General features: G+C 33.6%; 1 protein-coding gene and 1 pseudogene across 9 annotated transcripts in view; one reads left to right on the forward strand and one right to left on the reverse strand.

The window, feature by feature from the left end:
* Window positions 1-22,578, forward strand: part of RALYL (RALY RNA binding protein like) — a 958,719-nt gene that overhangs the window by 186,098 nt on the left and 750,043 nt on the right. The window lies entirely within an intron of this gene.
* LOC128564227 (uncharacterized) lies at window positions 7,812-7,922 on the reverse strand (annotated as a pseudogene).

Below are 22,578 nucleotides of genomic sequence, written 5' to 3' on the forward strand. Positions count from 1 at the left end.
GTTTTTAAAAAAATGGTAATATGCAAATGCTTTAAAAATATTGCAGACATAATTACCATAAGAAAAATGCAACAAAAGACCTTTATCATGTATAAGTTTTTAAGAAAAAGATTTTAAAAACTAATAGAAAAAATAGATTAAAGATGTGACCAAACTGTTTACAGAAAATACATAGCTCTTACATATAACATATGGCCTCTGGTGTGTAGCTTTGGAAAGACAGGAACTCTTTGCATAGCTGGAAAGTAGTTTGATAACTATTATTAAAATTACCATGCATGTCTCAGAATTTTTCTAATGGTACATTCTTAGAAGTATAGAAGTATTTTATACAGAAGTATTTTATCTAGGACATAGATAACATTTTTGTAATGTTATTTGTGATAATAAAACCTTGGAAATAAACTAAATGTCCTTCAATCAGCCAGTGGTTTAAAAAATGACAATTCTAGGTGGCGCCTATGGCTCAAAGGGGTAGGACGCCGGCCCCATATGCCGGAGGTGGTAAATTCAAACGCAGCCCTGGCCAAAACCTGAAAAAAAAAAAAAAAAAAAAAAAATGACAATTCTATCCACATGGTACAGCTAAGAATTTCTTTATGTCTATATTCCCATATGTATAAAAGAACAGTGGTTCAATAATTTATATTCATCTGTGCTATAGAATAACAAGTGGCTTTATTGTGGAAGTCTTTATGTGTTGATGGGGGATAATTTATTATATTAAATGATGTGCCAAGGGTATGTTAATTTTAATGTTTAAAATCATTTGTATAAAAGAGAGGGAAAGAATGTATGTATTCATGTTTGTTGAATATACAAAAATACACACCCGACTACAAGAGACTAATAAACTTTGTAACCTTTGGGAAGAGGAATTACAGGTCTGGAGGAGAGTTGCATGTTGAGACTTTCAATTAATACTTTTTTTTAGTACTTTCTGAATTTGAACCAGGCGAAGATTTTTAATTCCATAGGAATGTATCCATCGATCATTATTGGTTGAATAAACTGCCAAATTTCTTCTGAATATAAGCCCAGTTAAACAGAATTTATATATTAAGGTACAATGGGTTTTGTGTAGCAGCATTACAAAGGAATGTAACCCAAGAGCAGAGGAAGATCAATTAGCTACTTACTACACAGCGAATTTAAAATATCTAATTTGAGTAAGAAATTGACATTCTACTATTCTACCACCTGCCAAAATTTTACTAACTCAAGAACACAAATATTAAAATTGTAGTGAACATCTTGAATTTTTAACTTTAATACAAATTACGGGTTTCCTTAATAAAAATGATTAATTGAAAGTTGGATTAGGATGGAGCTTTAAGCTAAAACTGATGCTATTTAGTTCTATTACTGGACTGAAACAAAGATTCTAATACTTTGTAAAATTACTATTTTTACTTCAGGGAATTGTGCCTTCCACTTACTAATTATGAGTCAGATAATCATACATTTGCAAAGTCCTTAAAGCTGATAAATCTATTTGAAATTTACAAAGCCATTTTTACTCTAATTTCCCAGAAATAAGAATAATAACTTCTTTGGCTAAGCTAACCTATTTACTCTTTGGCACCTTTTCCAAAGTTTGCCTAAATCCCTTCTTTGCAATTTACTTTCATTTTTAGACATTCTAGCTGAGGACAGGAAGAAGTATTGATGGTGTTTACTTCTATAACAATTTTTTATGTGCTCTGAATCATTTTTTAGGCTTCTCTTAGAAAGTATTTGTATGCTTAAAAACAATAACAAAAAACATTATAGTTCCATAAGCTAAGTCATTACTCATACTCACATTAAAATGTTTTATTAGTTGACATAAAATATTATATAAAAATTTTATAAGGTTTTTTTTTTCTTGTTACACGTGCATTAAATCCACTGATTTCTTATTTTGGATTATGTCTTTACTAATGTTTGCTTAAAAATTGTTAAAATAATCTGTAGTTGTTTTCCTGGCAGGTCTATCTTTTTAATTTCATCATATTCAGATGTTTATTTTAATTCTGTACCCACAAGTTCAGTGTTTAAATTCAGCAGCTGTCAAGAATTTGAAATTTAGAAGACTAACATTTTTTACGTGTAGAATCTTTATCAGTCTCTATTCTGACCAAATAAAAAATGGGCACAGACAAAAGTTTCCCTATTTTAGTAGAAAAAATAATATACTAAACATTTAAAAATAGAACATAATTTGAAGTCACTAGAGAGCTGCTGCTTTTTGTGATCAGTTGCTAAGCATGCTTTTAGTTATGAATCTGATTAATTTTGAATAGCACACATTAATTAAAATTTAATAAGACTTCATTTAATTAGGTTAGGTATTCTCAAAAGTACTCCAAAGCTAGACTTCATGATTCATAGAAGCAAAAATATTCACTTCTCACTAAACATATTGATTCCATGTTATAAGAAATACAGTGATAACAGCAGGGATGAAGCACATTCAAACCTGTCCCAACTACCATTTTTTGATACTTTAGTTGCACCTAATTCTTAGCTTCAAATGTAATTCATTCTTCATAACATCAGAAAAGCTAAGCAAATGAAGAAAACTGTGTTCAATGCTATGGGCAAAACAAAAATGAATAAAGAAGCCTTTGACTTTAAGCATATTAAATATAATAGGATTTAACAAAGGGGATTTAATAATCACATATTCAGGCTTCCAAAGCAGATGGTTAGTGACTGGATAATTCGGGATCTGAACACAGAATATTCCATCTTGTTACCCTGTTATTGTTTTCCCAAGCTTGTTTCTTTCCTCCTAATGTCAAGATGGCTGCTTAGTTCTGGGATCATGTGACAAAGTCAAGTGGAAAAGGGGAGTAGACACCACATGTGCCTCTTTAGCAATGAGGGAATTTTTTCAGAAGCCCTCAGACTTCCCATCACACCACATTGGTCAGAAATGCATAGATGTAGGGCCTTTTGTTCAAAAAATTAAGAACTCCAATACAGCAACAGCAGAAACCTATGAAACTGGATAAGCTGCATGCCAGTGAAGCTAGGCCCTTCTTTACAATTTGTCCACCATCAGTGCCCTAAAATATCTTTTCTGTTGTGGTTAGGATGAGGAAAACTGATATGAATTAGTTTCCCATCTGCATCTATAGTATATCAGCCTCTGTCCTTAACCATCTGAACTCTAGCCATGGTAGTTTTCTTTGTCTTTTATCACCATGTCTCTGGACATTTGCACATTCTATTTTCTCTGCTTGCTCCTCCTTCCCTATTTCTCTTTCAATTCATAACATTCATCACATCCTCTTACAACTTTCACTGACTTCACAATTATGGCAAATTATATGTGTTTCTTTCTGGTAGCATTTGTAACATGTGTAAGTAAAATGATAGTATTTTTGCAAGATTTTTAAATTTTCTTTTCCCTTCTCGTTACTGAGCATTTACTCAGGAAGATCAAGCTAATTTATTAGTCGATTAAAACCTTACTGTCTAGTAAAGTGATAAACAGATAGGAAAGTCTCAAAAATATTCATCAATTAAATGGCAATATTGGGGTGATGAGAATAGAGTGGAAAATAGGAAGAATACAGTCTTTGCCTGCATAATATGTCCAATATAGGAAAACTAATAGGGATATTTTATGAAGCTATCTCATAAATCATTATCTTAATGATTGCATTATCAAATCATAAATATTATAAATTTAAAATATTTAAAATTAATTTAAGGAAAGATAATTAATATTTTCCTCCTCATAAAATTCTTATAGGCTCTATTTGTAGGAAATGGAATGTTAATACATGCATACACTGCTTTGTCTAGGAAGGGACATTAATAGCATTAGGTGGATTTGAGTGATTAACATAATTTTTGCATTGATACTCAACCAGTTATTGTCCTAAATAAATTTGAAATATACATATGGCCTACCAACGTGATTGAGTCTCAGGAGGATATACAATGGCATCAAGAACTGAAGCATAATGAGTATCTTGAAGGGAATTTATCTTCATCCTATGTTCATAGACTAAATATCTTGGTTCCATTTATATTAAAAATGGCAGAATTATTGCATTTATTCATAATGCTGAGACTATTTTAAGTCAGTCGGGAAACATTTCTTAATATTTTTTATGGTACTCTATCTTCATAGTGAAAATAGATGGTAGTTTTTCTAAGAAATGTTTGATTTTTCTAAAGTGTCAGATTTTTTCTTGGTTTGAAAGTAGATCCAATATATCTATTAAAAAGAATCTAAATTACATTTATGTTATGAATAGCTGACCAGTTTCATGAACTGTTGAAAACAAGGAATGGAGCTTCTTTTGTGACAGCAAGACAAAGGAGGGCTTTCTTAAGGTTGTTGCAGATACCAACTCAGAAGTGCCTTGCTGGTCATCTTTTTAACTTTCCATTTATTTAATCATAGTCAGAAGATGGGTCTTTTAGGAAGTCCAAATATTTGGCAAATGAAAGTAAAGCTTTTATTAACAGTTTTGAGTTATTGGTGCACAGAAGAGACTCAGGAAAGATGAAGCTATTTGAGGTTAAGAAACACAATTTTTGCATCATTTTATCACTTAAATATATGAGAATATGCTCCTATTATACTTTCAAGGAAAATGTATTTTTTGAACTGTGTTAGTCATAAAAGAACTTTTTTCAAAAGATACAAATTATCTAAGGTAATTTGTACAAAATAGGATTCATGTATATAACTAGTTCTGTTCTCTTACTTTTTATATGATTTATTTTTATATAGATGTATATATAAGACTCACGTTATACTTAAAATACATAAATGGTGTCAGTGTACATAAATCCTTAAATAAAATATCTTTCATTTTAAAACATAAGCTGAGTAAATTATTTTTTCACGTTTGAATTACAGTGTAGATAGTTGGAATTCTAAATTTCTGTAGTAGCAGTAATTTTATAGTAAAACACATAAGTCTGTCAAAGTCAGAATAGCTGATATCAGATTCAGATTTACCATATTTTGTTTAGGTTTCTCATGAAACAGGTAATAGTAACTTTTTCTGTACTGTCTGCTGTAAAGTAATATGAAATATAGGCAGATATCAAAAGGGGGTCCTGAGCCTCACATTTGTCTATGCATTTCATTTTTCATTCACTTCCCAGCCTGCTGTCTTTCTATAGGTATATGTAGGTTTATGTGTATGAATATATATTCAGTTATTCACAATATAAATGCAATTTAGATTCTTTTTTTTTTGAGACAGAGTTTTACTTTGTTGCTCTCAGTAGAGTGCCATAGACTCATAGCTCACAGCAACCTCCATCTCCTGGGCTCAAGCAATTCTCTTGCCTAAGTCTCCCAAGTAGCTGGGACTATAGGCACCCTCCACAAGGCTCGGCTATTTTTAGAGTCGAGTCTCACTCTAGCTTAGGATGGTCCAGAACTCAGGCGATCTGCCCACCTTATTCTCTCTCTCTCTCTTTCTTTTTTTGTCAGAGTTTCAAGGTGTCACCCTGGGTAGAGTGCCATGGTAACATCATAGCTCACAACCTCTGACTCTTGGGTTCAAGTGGTCCTCTTGCCTCAGTTTTTTTCTTTTTAGTAGAGACAGGGTCTGGCTCTAACTCAGGCTGGTCTCCAACCTGGGAGCTCAAGCAATCCATCCACCTCAGCCTCCCAGAGTGCTAGGATTACAGATGTGAGCCACCATACCCGGCCCCATCTAGATTCTTTTCAATAGATGTAGTGGGACTACTTTCAAATCAAGAAAAAATCTGACCCTTTAGAAAAAGGTCAAACATTTCTTAGAAAAACTACTGTCTATATTCATTATGAATACAGAGTACCATAAAAAAATATTAAGAAATATTTCCCAGCTGACTTAAAACAATATCAGCATTATGAATAAATGTAATAATTATTCAATTTTCAATATAAATGGAACCAAGAACATAGAAGAAAGATAAATCCTCTTCCAGATATACCTGGGTGTGACAAATGAATTTGCAAACTTGCCACTATGGTGTACATGGGCAGTACTGTACAAATAACTTGATAAGGTTTCATTTTCTTGGTAAATCAGGGTCTTAAAGCTGTGTTAGTGTATACCAATGTCTCCATCATTGCTGCATGTTTTGTGTGCTGTCGTGAGAACGTTGGAGGTTGAATTAGAGCAATGAGCAAACATTTGTAAATTTCTTGTTAAACTTGGCAAGAGAGGAAGTGAAATCAGAGACATGATAGCTCACATTTATGGGGATAATGCCTTCAACAAAAATGGTAGTGCATCTGTGGAGTGGATGTTTTTCTGAGAAAGTGTCACTGGTGAAGAGAGGTCAGGGTGGCCAGTAGTTAGCAGAACTGATGAAAACTTTGCAAAAATTAATCAAATTGTGTGTTAAAATTGTCGATTGTGAGAAACATAGCAGACCAAGTAAACTTCAATAGAGAAACAAGAAAATCTTGACTGAAAATCTTGGCCAACAACTCATGGCTCTTGAATCACAACAATGCACCAGCTCACATGGCACTTTATGTGAGGAAGATTTTAGCCAGTAAACAAATAAGTGTCTCAGAACACCTATCCTAGTTACCTGATAATGACCCCCAGTGACTTCTCATTATTGGCCATGAAAGGGTTACACTCCATATATAGTTATAGATTTACACAGATATATGTATTATGTGTTGTATTATATGACAATTAAATGCAAATAAAAAAGATACAAAACTTAATTGGTAGCTATAGTTTTTTTTGAAGTTAGAATGAAATGGAGTAATTTATTCATTAAGCATATATTCATTAAGCAAATATATGCTATGGATCACAGTACAGTAACTCTGTTCATATTTGTAGGTATAGAGGCTTCTGTTCTCCGTTGACATTCTGGGTACTCCATTAATTTTTCTGGTTGTTAAAAACAAACTAAAGCTATAAATATAAAACATACTTTTAGATTCCTCACAGTTTCAGCCAAGAAAATTAGAAAGTTTTCACAATGCCTGTGATTATTGGCTAACTTAGAAACTTCTAGGAGTAAAAAAAAAAAAAAAACTATGTCCTGTCATGAAAGTAATTCTTTATTGAAATTAATAACTTACAATTGCAGCATTCTTCAACCTTTAATTTTTATGTTTCAAAATATCTAACTTAGAAAAAATCATCGGTTAGGAAAGACTATCATCTGTATGATGATGAAAAGCTTTTTCTTTGTATAGCAATAGACAGAAGAGAGAAAAAGAATAGATGGTAATAAAATGAAGAAAAGGAAAGAGTTTAAAAGCAGGAATGGGATTTGTAATTTGAGCTTCAACATATAAAGAACTTGAAGTTCATAAGTCCTGCCCCTACAATAATGCATCAATGACTTTTCGTAGACACATTAGACAAATGAATCTTGGGGCAGACTATTATGGTGAAATCCGGAGAGACAAGCTAAGCTGGGGAGGCACATTGAAGATCTGCTTACCTGAACCACCAGCCCCTGGAGCCATAAACTGGTAGAGACAATTGAAAACGAATTTTGACGTATTGCTGGAGCCTGTGAACTAGGATGAAAGTGAGCAATTCCATGGGGCTATAGACTTGGTGGGGATGTCATCATAGTTGTATAAGTTTTGCCTCCTGGGGAACTGAGAAAGATGCTCCCATGATTCTAGAAGGGAGAGGGAAAGAGTAATCATTGTGAAATATATCCAGAGCATTTTCCATGAGAGAGATCTGCTTTGCAGGGGAAAAGAACTTACCAGAGCAGTATCCTAGCTGGAAAGGGGATTTCTTTCACTAAAGCCCTCCTCTAGCATTTTTGTGTCAGCTAAGGTGGGTGAGAGGAATGTTCTACTTTTGGAGTACTTGGGAAGGTATAGTATTCTACTATAAGGAATACTTTTATAGAGGATGTATCAGATATTAAACTGATAAGAACAGATAATACGCTTGATCTTAGCCAAAAGGCCAAGAAGTGATATATAGGGAATACTTTGGAAGATCACAACAAGGGGCATAGGTCACTGAAAGACTGAGATGTAATCCAAAGATAATGGAAGCCTTCCCCTTTCCCACATCTTACCACCTATAGCAACACAGCTCTAGTATCATAACAATGAATTATAACTGAAAGGGCTTCAAGACGCAGACTTAAAAGTAAAGGAATAGAGAAAAATATACCATGCTCAAAAGAAAGCTGAAGCAGCTATTATAAATTTAGACAAAGCAGACATCAGACAAGGAAAATTATCAAAAATATAGTCACTGCTCAATGATAAAAGGATTAATTTTCCAAGAATACATAACAATCCTAAACATACATGGACCTAACAACAGAGCATTGAAATAAATGACATCAAAAAACAGAGCTGAAAGGAAACGTAGACATATTCACATTTATAGTTGGAGTCTTTAACACTTCTCATTTAATAACTGATAGATCAAGCAGACAAAATAAGCATTTGGGGTATATTTGACCTGAATAGCAGTATTAGTCAACTTCATCTAATTGATCTTTATGGAATACTCTATAAAGCAACAGCAGAGTACATATTCTTCTAAAGATGACATGAAACCTCACCAAGATAGATGATGTTCTGATCCCAAAAAAAGGCAAAAGAAAAATATAGAAAGGAAAAAAATTCATACAGAAAATTTATCTAGCAATAGTACAGGCAGGAATAAAAATTAGAGGAAATGGAAGGCTAGAAATAGAGAAAACAAAAATGAAATAGTTATCCTTTATTACATTTTTTACTGTACATATGCAGATTATGTCCTAAACTCATTACATACATTATCTCACTTAATCATTACACACTCTGATCTAGGTTTTTACTTGCAGATGAGGAAACTGAGACTTAAAGAGATTTAGTAATTTATAAGTGATTGAGCCCTCATTTAATGCCAGATTTGACTTTTGCGAAGACTTGACTTTGTTGACTCTGTAAATACGGTGTGAAGGCTATCTTTTGTGATGCTAGGTTAAATGGCTTGAATCTAGAAATACATTCATTCATCAATAAGAGTTTTGGAGGGTGAGAAGTGCCTAATAATGTATTTCAAGTTTCTTTAGGTCCTTTTCCTCATCAGTCTGCAGGTTCCATCCCTCTAGTCAATCCCCTTGGCTCTCATCTTCCATCCATTTGCTATAAATCTTGTTTTCCTCTGCAGATTAAATTAGTGCTGCAAGCATGCTTCTGTCAAGAGTACACCACTTCCATCACTTCATACTATCTAAAGTATGTGAAAAGGCTGTTATAATAAGAGCATCGATTTTGTCTGCAAATATAAGTATATATTATTCTTGATAGTGGAACCAGGATTGGGAAAGAACCAAGGTAGAGGAGAAAATTGTTAAAATCAGATAGCCTCTTCCCCCAAACTGAATTGTGGCGTACTGCTTCTCAGAGCAAAGCTACAGAAATGCATTGCATGCTTCTTAAGGGCAAGAACTGTAACTTATTCATGTTTTTTTTCCTCAAACTTAGGGCTTCATAAATAGAAGTTGTTTTAATAAATGTTAGATGAATTGTAACCCTAAATAATTATTTTAAATAGTAGAACATGCCTCAAGATTTAGGAAAAGCTCATAAATATATTATAAATGTATTGCATACAAAATTAAATATATTTTATACAAAGGAATGCAGTATGCTATTCATATAACACATAAATAATGTAACTCCAGTGTGTCATAAATTTGGCCTGAAGTAAACAAGCTAGCTATAAAAACATTTCCAGTTTCTCATTTCTTTAAATTTAAAAATAGTTTGTTAGAAATTTGGGGTCCTCAAACTACGGCCTCCGGGCCACATGTGGCGGTGTGATTTTATTTGTTACCGTTTTGTTTTTTTTACTTCAAAATAAGATATGTGCAGTGTGCATAGGAATTTGTTCATAGTTGTTTTTTTTTTTTAAACTATAGTCCTGCCCTCCAACAGTCTGAGGGACAGTGAACTGGCCCCCTGTTTAAAATGTTTGAGGACCCCTGATGATCTAAGTTGCTATAAAAAAAATACTGACTTTGGTGTTTTGAACAATACTTTCCTTTGACCTCAGTCTATGTGCCTTAACAGACGAAAGTTCTTCTGTTTCTTGACATAGAGGTGGCCACTTAGGGTGAAAAAAGTCTGTTTTTCTCTGTGCAATTTAATGTACAAAGATAAACTGGTAAGCAAACACATTAATAGATAAATATGTCTGAAATGTAGTCCTAAATTAATTTTCCAATCAACCAAATGAGGAAAATTATGCATTGCCTGTATGACCAATGTACTAAACTCTAGAATCCTACTATGAAAGGAGTTGTCTCTTGGATGCTGATATCTATCATTCATTATCAAACAAATGTTTTGTCAGTTAAAATTTTAAACATGCCATCTTACAACAGATGTGTGCTACAGTATGACTCAGTGCTGGAATTATTCTCATAATCACAGGGTTGGAATGCTAGAATATGTTAAAGTATATTGGGATGTCACTACAACAGTTATGTAATTATCTTTTTAAATATTTTCTTTTTGAATTTCTTGTGGTATATTGTTGGATCATGTAATATAGTTAATGGCATATGTGAAACAGTAGAACTGTGCTGTGGTGAATTTGGAGGTATGAATGCACGTATGTTTATGATAATGGGTGGGTAGTGAATAATGATGCTTCCTCGAATATACAAGTATTCTAATGAATTAAAAGATCTCTTTATTTCACTCATCAACTTAAGATTATTAGATTGGTAGTTTGAGATGTTTCACTAAGTAAACTGGTTATTTAACTATTAAGTATCCTGACTATTTTACTGTTCAATGAACAGAGTACTTTAATACCACTCCCTTCCTTCCTTCCTTTTTTCCTTCCTTTTTGTGATTGACAAATTATACTTCAAACAAAATGAATTTGGAGTTATAATGTAGTTTAGAGCCATTTAGTACTGACCTATCTAAACCATTTCATACTTCAATTCCCTTATTTAGAAGCAACCTTATCAAACTCTTTAGGAGAATGCCTTCACATATTAAAATTCTCGTATTTGATAACCTATTCAACGGAGTTTCATGATAAGGATTATATTTCTCTTGAAATATTTCAAGCCTCTATTTCTTCAGTTAATAGTTGTATTTTGATAAACATTTTTAGGTTTTATTTTCTGGTTACTGATGTGATGCTTTTATTTTTACATTATTTAATATTACTATTATAGAAATATTTATTTTTGCTCCCACAGATCTGTAAAAGTAAAAACTTCTGTAAGATTTCTCACTTGCAAATCAGGTTTTCAGCCACTGTACCTCCTAGTGGGATTATGAACATGCTAAATTCATAATTCTGCTACTAACACCGCCTCCTACATAATCCATGATTAAATATCCTGAAATCCATCGTGCAAAAGGTCTTGTCATTGTTACATCCTATACTGTCATTTATTTGGGTGTTCTTAATCTATGAAGTTTGAATCAGACTGTATACATACTTTATCTGTGTCCAGCCTTTAAATAATCTTTCTCATTGTGCTAAAAGATTGTGGCACTGGTAGGAGAGGAGTATTTCCCTTAATGACTCCCACAGCCACAATTACGTGGAACTTTTCAGCACAGGTCACCATGTCTCCTTTTATGCATTCACTGTTACGGGGAGTGGGCTCCTCACAACTTGTTCTTGGACACCACAGCAAAATTTCATTATAATCAGGCAGTATATCTTCTTTCAATAACCAGACCATTCCTAGTATCAAGACTAGCACATCAAGATACTATAGTCTTGATGTCCTAGTCAATTTCATCCACTGAATTTTAGATGTACCTTTTTCTTGATAAATTTAGTAACTATGCTCTTCTGACAACCTTTGCAGTGACTACAAAAATCACTTTTTATGACTGATGAAATATTCTAATGTTCTCTGATATTCTCAACTGGCTTTTGACCTTCTTCCATTTCAGCCACCCAGTGGCAATGCCCAGTCTTGGAATGTGTCATCACTCAGAAGATCTTTACCCCTGAGTTGACGATCTCATAGATATACAGAGACCATCTCTCTACTTTCTTGACATCTGAAAAACACTGAGCTGACAGTTGATGGGTTTGAACCTGAATTTGAGCCCTCTGTATGTTCTTCTTTATTTGTCCACCTCTATTGCTTGGTTAGAGATGAAGATAACCTAGCAGTAGAGGTTGATAGGTTATCTTCAGCCTCTAGGTTGATAACTAGGATATAACTTTCCAGTTATTATCTAGGATAACCTGCCTCTTGGTCTTCAAAATTCCACATTCTTAAAACAATTATATATGGATAGCAGGTAACTTTTTTCTGTGTCTTTTTGGGAAAAATCCACAAAATAAAAATAGCTGTGTTATTTATTTATTAAAAAAAATAAGCAGAAACACTTATTCCAAGCTATTGGATTTATTTGACATTAACAATTTAATATACATATATGATTGCATACATTATAGTGCCATGTATTATAGGTATGAATTAACTTGCCAGGAATTTAATGAGAATTTTGCTTATTTATAACTCTAATATGTAGTATGCCGTTTTAGATGCTATGTCTCTTATGGTTCATTTTAAGCTGTTTCAGAGTCCAGCCTTTCTTGATTGGCTTTTCTACTAATGGCCACTTACTATCCTAATTGGACTGTTCATTCCTTTCCTAGGAGGTAAAATTAGAGTGTCTTCTCTTTGGTCTTACTTAACAGCTTAACTCTTCTTAATTGATGTATTCTCTACCATAGGTAGATGGTTTAAATATTATTTATTTAGTTATTCCTCAAATATGTCAGCTATTTTTATTTTAAAATAATCTTATAGTGGCAGGAAATATTTTATATGACATTATACTAGCCCAATAAATAAACATTTTCATATTTCTGTAGCAACATATTTTAAGATGTAACATTGGCATTAAATACATTGATTACAACTCTATTAAGTATATTTTTACATAATTAAGGCAAAAATGATCGTGTATGACAGATACAAAAATTAAAATGGTTTAAAAAGACAACTTTTCCTCACATAAAAATTCATGTCCTTTTAAGGACACTACTCAGAATTTTTATATATTGCTTCTATCCTAATCCCCTTAGACAGAATTTAATATTCTGTTTAATAAATAACAGGAATTTAATATTCCTGTAATATAAGCTCTAAATAGAGTCTTTCTTTTAGGCACCCATGTGCTTGACTTAAGATAGCTATAGCTAAGGACCAAGGTGAGATTTCTACAATCATATTTTAAAAAGACTTTGTTGACATCCCACCATATGCTGGATGCAGAGGAAATGAAAATGAGTGGAATATGGTCTTTACCTGGAATATTATAAGCAATTAGTTGTGATAGTGAGTGGTAAAGTGTAGGAGCCTAGTGCAGTGAAAGCTCAGGAATGGGATGGGATGGGAAGGGGACTGAGAAACATTTCGGAGGAGATTGGGCATTTGTAAATGATTTTGAATTTAATTAGGGATTTTCCAGTTGGAGAATAAGGTAAGATATTCTAGGTAGTCAGATATACCATGAGAACAAGCTATACCATGAAACGGCACAATCCAGAGAACAGGGACAAGTCCACTGTAGCAGTAAGGGGAGTTTGCAGAGGGAATGGGGTAGGAGATGGGCCTACAAAAGCAGCTTCTAAGGTGATGTGAAGGACTATGTATGTTTGAATTTCATCATAGAGACCGGGAGTCTGCAGACTAGAGCCCAAGGGCCAAATCCAAGCTGTTACCTGTTTTATAAATAAACATTTGTTAGGAGCCCATTCACATCCATTTGTTTACCCTATGTATCAATGGCTGCTTTCCTGCTTCAAAGCAGAGTTGAGTGATTATGACAGAGACTGTGTGGGCCATAGGGCCCAACATATTTTCTTTCTGGTCCTTCACAGAAAAACTGCCATGGGGTGGTGCCTGTGGCTCAGTGAGTAGGGCACCGGCCCCATATACTGAGGGTGGCGGGTTCAAACCCTGTCCCAGCCAAATGCAACAACAAAAAAATAGCCTGGCGTTGTGGTGGGTGCCTGTGGTACCAGTTACTCGGGAAGTTGAGGCAAGAGAATCCCTAAAGCCCAAGAATTAGAGGTTGCTGTGAGCTGTGACACCACGGCAGTCTACCAAGGGCGACAAAATGAGTTTCTGTCTCTAAAAAAAAAAAGACTGCCTTGCTCCTGTCACCTCAGTTATTGCTCTTTGGGCAGTAGGAATTCGCTGGTGGAAGCTAAGAAAGTGTGGAGTAACAACTTCATTTATTTTTTGAAAATCTTGGTAAAATGCTTTTTTTGTTTTGCTTTGTTTTTGCTTTATATTTAACATAGACCATGTTTATAGATTAGAATACAAAAGAATAAAAACATGAACTATAAATAGTTTATTTACCATCAGTGGAGAAAGCAAACCAAGAAAGGATTAAGAGTTTGCCACATAAGCATTAAAGAATTTGTTTGAGAAAAGAAAGGAAGAACAAACTTTTACACTGAATGCCTGGATAAGCTTTGGTTGCTGTTTTAATTAATCCCTGAGGTTGTCTTTTATTTAGAACTTATCACAATCACATAAATTATTGGGAATTATTTGGCTGTGTTCCCTGTCGCACCAACACAATAGGAACTGTTACAGTAAAGCAGTCTGGGTCATGACGACCACAGAACAATCACAGAAAACATCTGCATTAGGTCACCCTGTTTAGATCTAGAAATTGGTCAGTTTTCACAATGACTTCTTTTCAAAACCTAGTCACCGTGGGTTTCCTTAAACTTGAAGCTTTTTAGTGCTCTTTATGAATACCATAGTCATAGGTATTAATACACAATGAGCATCATTCATTAATTATACATTAATCTGACAGACATTATAGTTCAAATAATTACTGCCTACTGGCTGGCCTTTGTCCTTTTTAGTTTTAATTTCACATGTCAACAGCAATCACTTTGGATTGTGATATTTGCAGGAACAGAAAAAGTCTTGTCATGGTAAATATGTACTTGAAAGGTAATGCCTTAAGCCATAAACTCTTGCACTTACGTTTATTTCTCATATCACCATTATTTATTATAGGGTCTTTTAAGCTCAAGTTTTACTTGTATAATTTTTCCAATTTCATTTGTTGTAAATAAGGTTATTTGCTCTTTTATTAATGAAGCATAAAGCACCGTGACCTGTTATTAAATAAGCAGATCTTGTAGAAACTCTGACATTCCTCACTGTAATTCAATTTCCCATCAATTCCTTTGGTGTTAAATGACAACCACACTATACAACTACGTTTTTATTTTGCATATTGAAGATGTAGGCTAGTCTGATGCCTTTAGATAGAGGCCTAAAGTCTGTTTTCAATGGAACCCTGCTTTATTTACAAATACATTGAGTAAACCCCTTCAAGACTTATATTTAAAGCACTACTTTATAGTTAAAAATGAAAGACAAGTGGGTAAATCAGAAAAAGGGATATTATCACGACTATGTAAAGAACTCATAAAATCATAAAAAAAGTACATCTCGAGTTAAAATAAACAGGAAGGTTCACAATGTGGGTATAAATAGCTAATGAATATGAGAATATATGTATATCCTCTCTGGAATAAAAGACATGCATATTAAAAGCATAATGGGTATTGTTTACTTATTTGATTGTAAAGGTGAATAAAACATACTATCTCTAGTAGCAGCCAGGGCATGTTAAGACATAAACACTCTTATCTACTGTTCACAAGAGCACAGTTTTTAGTTTTTGTGGACGAGGGTGTGACTTTGTGTGCTATAAACATTTTAAGGGTTATATTTGCATACTTATTTTAGTAGTTATGTAGGAACGTACGCTAATAGAACAAACGCATAAAGATATATGCACAAATTTGTTCATCATAGCATTGATTTTGATACTGAGAATAATCTAGAAACAAACAAATTTACCATCTGTTGGAAGTTTGCAAGAAAATACACACAAAATATAAGGTGGACACGTAAGATGGACGATATTATTCGGCTACTATAAATGATAAGTAAAAATGAAATGTGAATAGCCGGGCGTTGTGGCGGGCGCCTGTAGTCCCAGCTGCTCGGGAGGCTGAGGCAAGAGAATCGTATAAGCCCAAGAGTTAGAGGTTGCTGTGAGCCGTGTGACGCCACGGCACTCTACCAGAGGGCGTGCAGTGAGACTCTGTCTCTACAAAAAAAAAAAAAAAAAAAAAAAATGAAATGTGGTTTCTTTTTTGAGTACTCTTCCTTTTATTTCCATCATAGTATACTATGTATTTCCATCTGTTGTCTTTAGATTTTACCTGCCATTGAAGGCTCATTCTCCCCAGGCAATTAATTTTCTGATTTCAGAGAGTTCTACCCAAGACTAATTTTCTTTCTCATGCTTCTTCCCTGAATCAGAATTTTTCAAACTGTGGGTGGTGATCTAGTCATTAGTATTGAAATCAATTCAATGGGTAGAAACTAACATTTACAAAATTTATCTCAGGTAAAATAGCACAAGCAAAGGTATAGAAATAGTGATTTCTAGAGGAATGTCACAAAGTTCTAGAAAACTATACTGGTATGTTCATTTGGACAAGTTCTAGGACTTGAGCCTGATGAGAAGAATCATGGAGACATTATAAGCTATAAACAATGAAAAGAATTTTGTCTTGAAAAATTATGCAGAGAAACCAATATTTTAAATGGGATTTTATTGAGGAATTTAATTTGCTTACTCTAAGCATAAAGAATAGTGAATATTTATTTGATTTATTGGAAATATTCATTAGACATTGTAACATATCTTTCTGTTAAAAATGATATTCAGACTCACCAAACATCTCCACAATCAGTAGTCCGTTAGGATTGATGGGAGCAACTAATGATCATAGTATCGATTATTATACTTTTAGGGTTTCTGTGTTTTTGACATCTCTTTGTGTTTTTACTAGTAAGGCAATAGTCAAGAGCGTGCATGTCTGAGTGGCAGAAAAAAATAATATTCATCTTACTCCGAACAATTCTAATATGTGCAACAAAGGAGCCATGGCATGAAATTACTGTAATAATACTAGTATCATTTGGATCCAATGAAACCAGTGTTACCTTTTAAATTACTTACTATGTTAGAGCAAATGTAGACTCTGAACTTGAAACTACCTTCAGAAATCTCATAAAAGTTTGTTCTTTATTATGCATCCATAAAGTTTGATCAATACTGTGCTTATAAGTATAGCCAGAGTCCATTGTTGAGATGAAGAAAGGATTTCTGAATAAGAAAGTCTTACCTGAAAGCCAGTAAAAATTAACTTTTCCAAAAAATAATTAGTAAATAGTAAATTTATCTGTGACTACACAGTGCATAAATAATGTTGATTGACAATTATGTATATAATTGTCTCATTTTCTCATAAAATATAGTGTTTAAATAAATTCTAATGTGCATTAAACACATCCTGACTTCTTAAACAGAATATTTTGTAATCAAACACATACCCCATCTTTTCTTGATGGTTCAGAGTCAATATTATGTTATGCAAATCATAATAGTTCTTTCAATCTATATCATGTATTATAGTAGATAGACATACGTTATATTATTTGTATCCTGTTTATATTATGGAAACATTAAAATAGTTGAAGCTACTTGACCCAGTACTTAACAGGCCTGTCATGCCAAAATTTGGGGGTTCTTAAATGTACTTTTTATAGTTTATATGCCTTCTACATCTTATAAGAATTCAACTTTCTCTTAGTGGTATGGGCAATGTGGCTTTCAAAAATTATGTTTTTTTTCCCTGAAAGAAAATGACCCTGACTTTTATGTCTAAAACAGAAGAATGTTTTGCTAAAATATCAATCTAAATTGTTATCTGACTCTTCGTTAAGCCTTATTGGTCTGGTTGCCTATCTCATACTTTTTAATTTTGTTTACTTGTTTTGTGTCTTCAGGGTTTTATTCTGAAGAAAAAAAAGGTAGGGAAAAGCCACAGTTTGGGAAAAGGAAATAAAAGAATTATACATAGTTTGATCTCCAGTTGTTCATAGTCTTATTATACACACACGTATACACATATAAATACACATATGTGTGTATACACATCTCTATACATACACATCTATATAGATGTGTATATAGAATCTGACTCAAAAGACAGAAGACAAAGCAGAAGGGGAGTGGAGATGTCTTAGCAGCATGAGAAATGGAAGTAGAAGACTTATGAAAGGTTGGATCTGATTAAAAGGCAATCAAAAAGAAAACAAATAACCAGTCAGTGAAGGAATAAGCTAAATATCTAAATATCTCCATTTATATTTGTGAAGATTATTAATAATACTATTTTAGGTTTTCAATACTCTCCCATTTTTAATGTCTCCCATTTTTATTATTTTTAAAATCCCACTTCCCTTTTATTGCTTGCTGCAGGTCTCTGTCTTTGTAGTGACCTTTAGAAGAGAATCCAGGAGCAAAGAAAGACTAATGGAAGTATGCCCAGATAATGGCAGCAAAGATGAATCCCTGGAGACCATTCTTTGGATTAAGAGAAAAAGAGCTGGAGGAGAGGTGACCTAGAAACTAAACTAAGATCCATAAATGAACTTAGACAATTAAATCTTAGAGAAGTCCCTGGATGATTTCCCTAAAAATATATAAAAGCAGTCCTATTATTTTAGGCCATTTAGATAGGAAAGCAGACTTTAGTACATTCCTAAGCTAAGAAACAGAATTTCCAGAAGCACACAAGAAAACAGAAATAGTCTTAAATATTTTATTGGAAGAGTATCATAGCTACTTTAGATCACATTTACACTGGTTGATTATTTCCTGCTAATTATTTTGTTTTTGTTTTTGTTTCCTGGCAGGAGGATGTTCTCAAGCCTCACTTTAAATTAACACTTGCAATAACCAGTGCATGTTCTTGCCTTTCTGTGCTACATCGGTGTAACTGTTTGTTCATTCTGTCATGAATGTTAGTGAGCTAATGATGAAAATGCCCTGTAAAAAACCTGACACGCAGTAGGTGTCCTTTAATACTAGTGGTCTTCTTACAAATAAAACACACTGTGTTAGGCACTATAAACACAATTAAGACAAATTAAAAATGGAGTCTAACCTTGGACGGTTCTCAGTCTATTAAGGAAACTAATACATATATTCATAATAGTTAAAATGAAAAAAATATTAGACCCAAATACATGTTTTGTGACTTTAGACTTTGACTTGGAAATGATCACTCATCACCCACTCCCAGTTCCTTAACAAATTCCAAATGAAATTTTCTTATTCTCTTTATCTGACAGTGCTAATCATGATCACCCCTGTAATCCAGGTGATTTGATTTAAAAAGTCTGTTGACTCCTCCATTTTCAGAAGTTGTGACATGGTCCAACTTGGATCTGATGAGCTAGATTTCTATAATTGTGTCAAACAGTGGCAGTTGGAGACTGATTCCTGTTTTTCGAAAAGTCGATGGTTGCATATTTCCAGATGTAGATATTCTCTAGAGCAGGGGTTCTCACCTTCCTAATGCTGCAACCGTTTAATACAGTTCCTCATGTTGTGGTGACCCCAACCATAAAATTAATTTTGCTGCTACTTCATAACTGTAATTTTACTACTGTCATGAATTGTAATATCTGATATACAGGATGGTCTTAGGCAATCCCTGTGAAAGTGTCATTCGGTCCCAAAAAGGGTCGCAACCCACAGGTTGAGAACCACTGCTCTAGAGTATGTGCTTCAATAGTAAATTTTTTTTTAGAATTTGACCAGGGGGGCTAGCTCTAAGGAGTTCGTATTTCAGCTTTTAAAAAAATAGATTTTAGTATTTTTAGTATATCATATTTAATATTTTGAATCATTTACATATTTGATCATCAAGAAAAGAAAATATTGGCAAGTATAAAGCTGGTCTAATAATTTTTTTAATTAAGAAGAAGTTATAAGCATGTTATTTTACACATAAATTCTTTGCTATGTATTTCCTAAGAAGAAGAACATTTCCTAAGAATAACTATTGAATTATAAATATAATCATATAATTTATATTTGATTAAATGATTATATATTAAATAAAAATTTTAATTTTTACTTAAATTTGTAATTTAATATTAAATTATGCATAATTAAAACATATAATTATAAAAATAAATTTAGTAACAGTCTATATATAAATTTTATCAATTTCCCTTCAATGTTATTTACAGATTTTTCTTTTTAATCCAGACCCAGAATCCAATCCAGGATCAGGCATTGAATTTAGTTATCATGTCTATTCATATACCTTAATCTTTGAAATGTCTTCAGCTTTTATTTATCTTCCTGGACTTTTACATTGTAGGTATTATAAAGAATAAATTCCAAAATATTTGATATTTTGTTCCATTAGCAAAATCACTAGTCTAGTCCTGTGTAAAGCCAAAATTCTGAACCTCTCCTGAGCTAAACCTTGTCCTCTGATCCAGCTCAGGGCTGCTTTGTACTGATGCCTATCAGGGGAAAGGGAGAGCAGGGTGAGGTCAGGTTGTTTTCTGTTCCCTAGCTTCCTTGTGCTTATTTTATTTTATTTATATTTATATTTATTTATTTATGTATATATTTTATTATGTTTTCTTTTTCTATTATTAAATCATAGCTGTGTACATTAATGCGATCATGGGGCACCATACACTAGTTTCACAGACCGTTTGGCACATTTTCATCACTCTGGCCAACATAGCCTTCCTGGCATTTTCCCAGTCATTGTGCCAAGACATCTACATTCCACATTTACCAAGTTTCACATATACCCTTGTAAGATGCACCGCAGGTGTAATCCCACCAATCCTCCTCCCTCTGCCCACCTCCCCTACTCCCTTCCCTATCCCCCTTCCCCCTATTCTTAGGTTGTAACTGGGTTATAGCTTTCATGTGAAAACCCTAAATTAGTTTCACAGTAGGGCTGAGTACAGTGGATACTTTTTCTTCCATTCTTGAGATACTTTACTAACAAGAATATGTTCCATCTCCATCCACGTAAATGTGAAAGAGGTAAAGTCTCCATCTTTCTTTAAGACTGCATAATATTCCATGGTGTACATATACCACAATTTATTAATCCATTCGTGGATCGATGGGCACTTGGGTTTTTTCCATGATTTAGCAATTATGAATAGGGCTGCAATAAACATTCTGGTACAAATATCTTTGTTATGATGTGATTTTTGGTCTTCTGGGTATATGCCTAGTAGAAGAATTATAGGATTGAATGGCAGATCTATTTTTAGATCTCTAAGTGTTCTCCATACATCTTTCCAAAAGGAATGTATTAATTTGCATTTCCACCAGCAGTGAAGAAGTGTTCCCTTTTCTCCACATCCACGCCAACATCTCTGGTCTTGGGATTTTGTGATATAGGCTAATCTTACTGGAGTTAGATGATATATCAATGTAGTTTTGATTTGCATTTCTCTGATGATTAAAGATGATGAGCATTTTTTCATAAGTCTGTAGGCCGCGTGCCTGTCTTCTTCAGAGAAGTTTCTCCTCAAATCCCTTGCCCAGCCTGGATGGGATCACTTGTTCTTTTTTTGCTTATGCATTTGAGTTCTCTGTGAATTCTGGTTATTAAACCTTTGTTGGAGACATAACCTGCAAATATCTTCTCCCATTCTGAGGGCTGTTTGCTTGCTTTACTTACTGTGTTTTGGCAGTGCAGAAGCTTTTTAGTTTGATCAGGTCCCAGTAGTGTATTTTTGATGATGCTTCAATTGCCCGGGGGGGTCCTCCTCATAAAATACTCACCCAGACCAATTTCTTCAAGGGTTTTCCCTGGATTGTCTTCTAGTATTTTTATAGTTTCATGTCTTAAGTTTAAATCTTTAATCCAGTGAGAGTCTATCTTAGTTAATGATGAAAGGTGTGGGTCCAGTTTCAGTCTTCTACAGTTTGCCAGCCAGTTCACCCAGCACCATTTGTTAAATATGGAATCTTTTCCCCACTCAATGTTTTTAATTGGCTTGTCAAAGATCAAATAACGGTAAGTAGCTGTATTCATCTCTTGTTTCTCTGTTCTGTTCCAGACATCTACTTCTCTGTTTTTGTGCCAGTACCATGATCACTATTGATTTGTAGTATAGTCTGAGATCTGGTAACGTGATTCCTGCGGCTTTGTTTTTATTTCCGAGTAATGTCTTGGCTATTCGAGGTTTTTTTCTGATTCCATATAAAACGAAGTATTGTTTTTTCAAGCTCTTTAGAGTATGACAGTGGAGCTTTAATAGGGATTGCATTAAAATTATATATTGCTTTGGGTAGTATGGACATTTTAACAATGTTGATTCTTCCCAGCCATGAGCATGGTATGTTTTTCCATTTGTTAACATTTTTAGCTATTTCTTTTCTTAGACTTTCATAGTTCTCTTTATATAGATCTTTCATGTCCTTTGTTAGATAAACTCCCCAATATTTCATCTTCTTTGACATTACTGTGAATGGGATAGAGCCCTTAATTGTTTTTTCAGCTTGACTATTATTGGTATATATAAAGGCTACCGATTTATGAATGTTGATTTTGTAACCTGAGACACTGCTGTATTCCTTTATGACTTCTAAGAGTTTTGTAGTACAGTCCCTAGTGTTTTCCAGATATACAATCATATCATCTGCAAAGAGCGAAAGTTTGATCTCTTCTGACC

The sequence above is a fragment of the Nycticebus coucang genome, chromosome 13, assembly GCF_027406575.1.
Source record: "Nycticebus coucang isolate mNycCou1 chromosome 13, mNycCou1.pri, whole genome shotgun sequence".
Classification (NCBI taxonomy): Eukaryota; Metazoa; Chordata; class Mammalia; order Primates; family Lorisidae; genus Nycticebus; species Nycticebus coucang.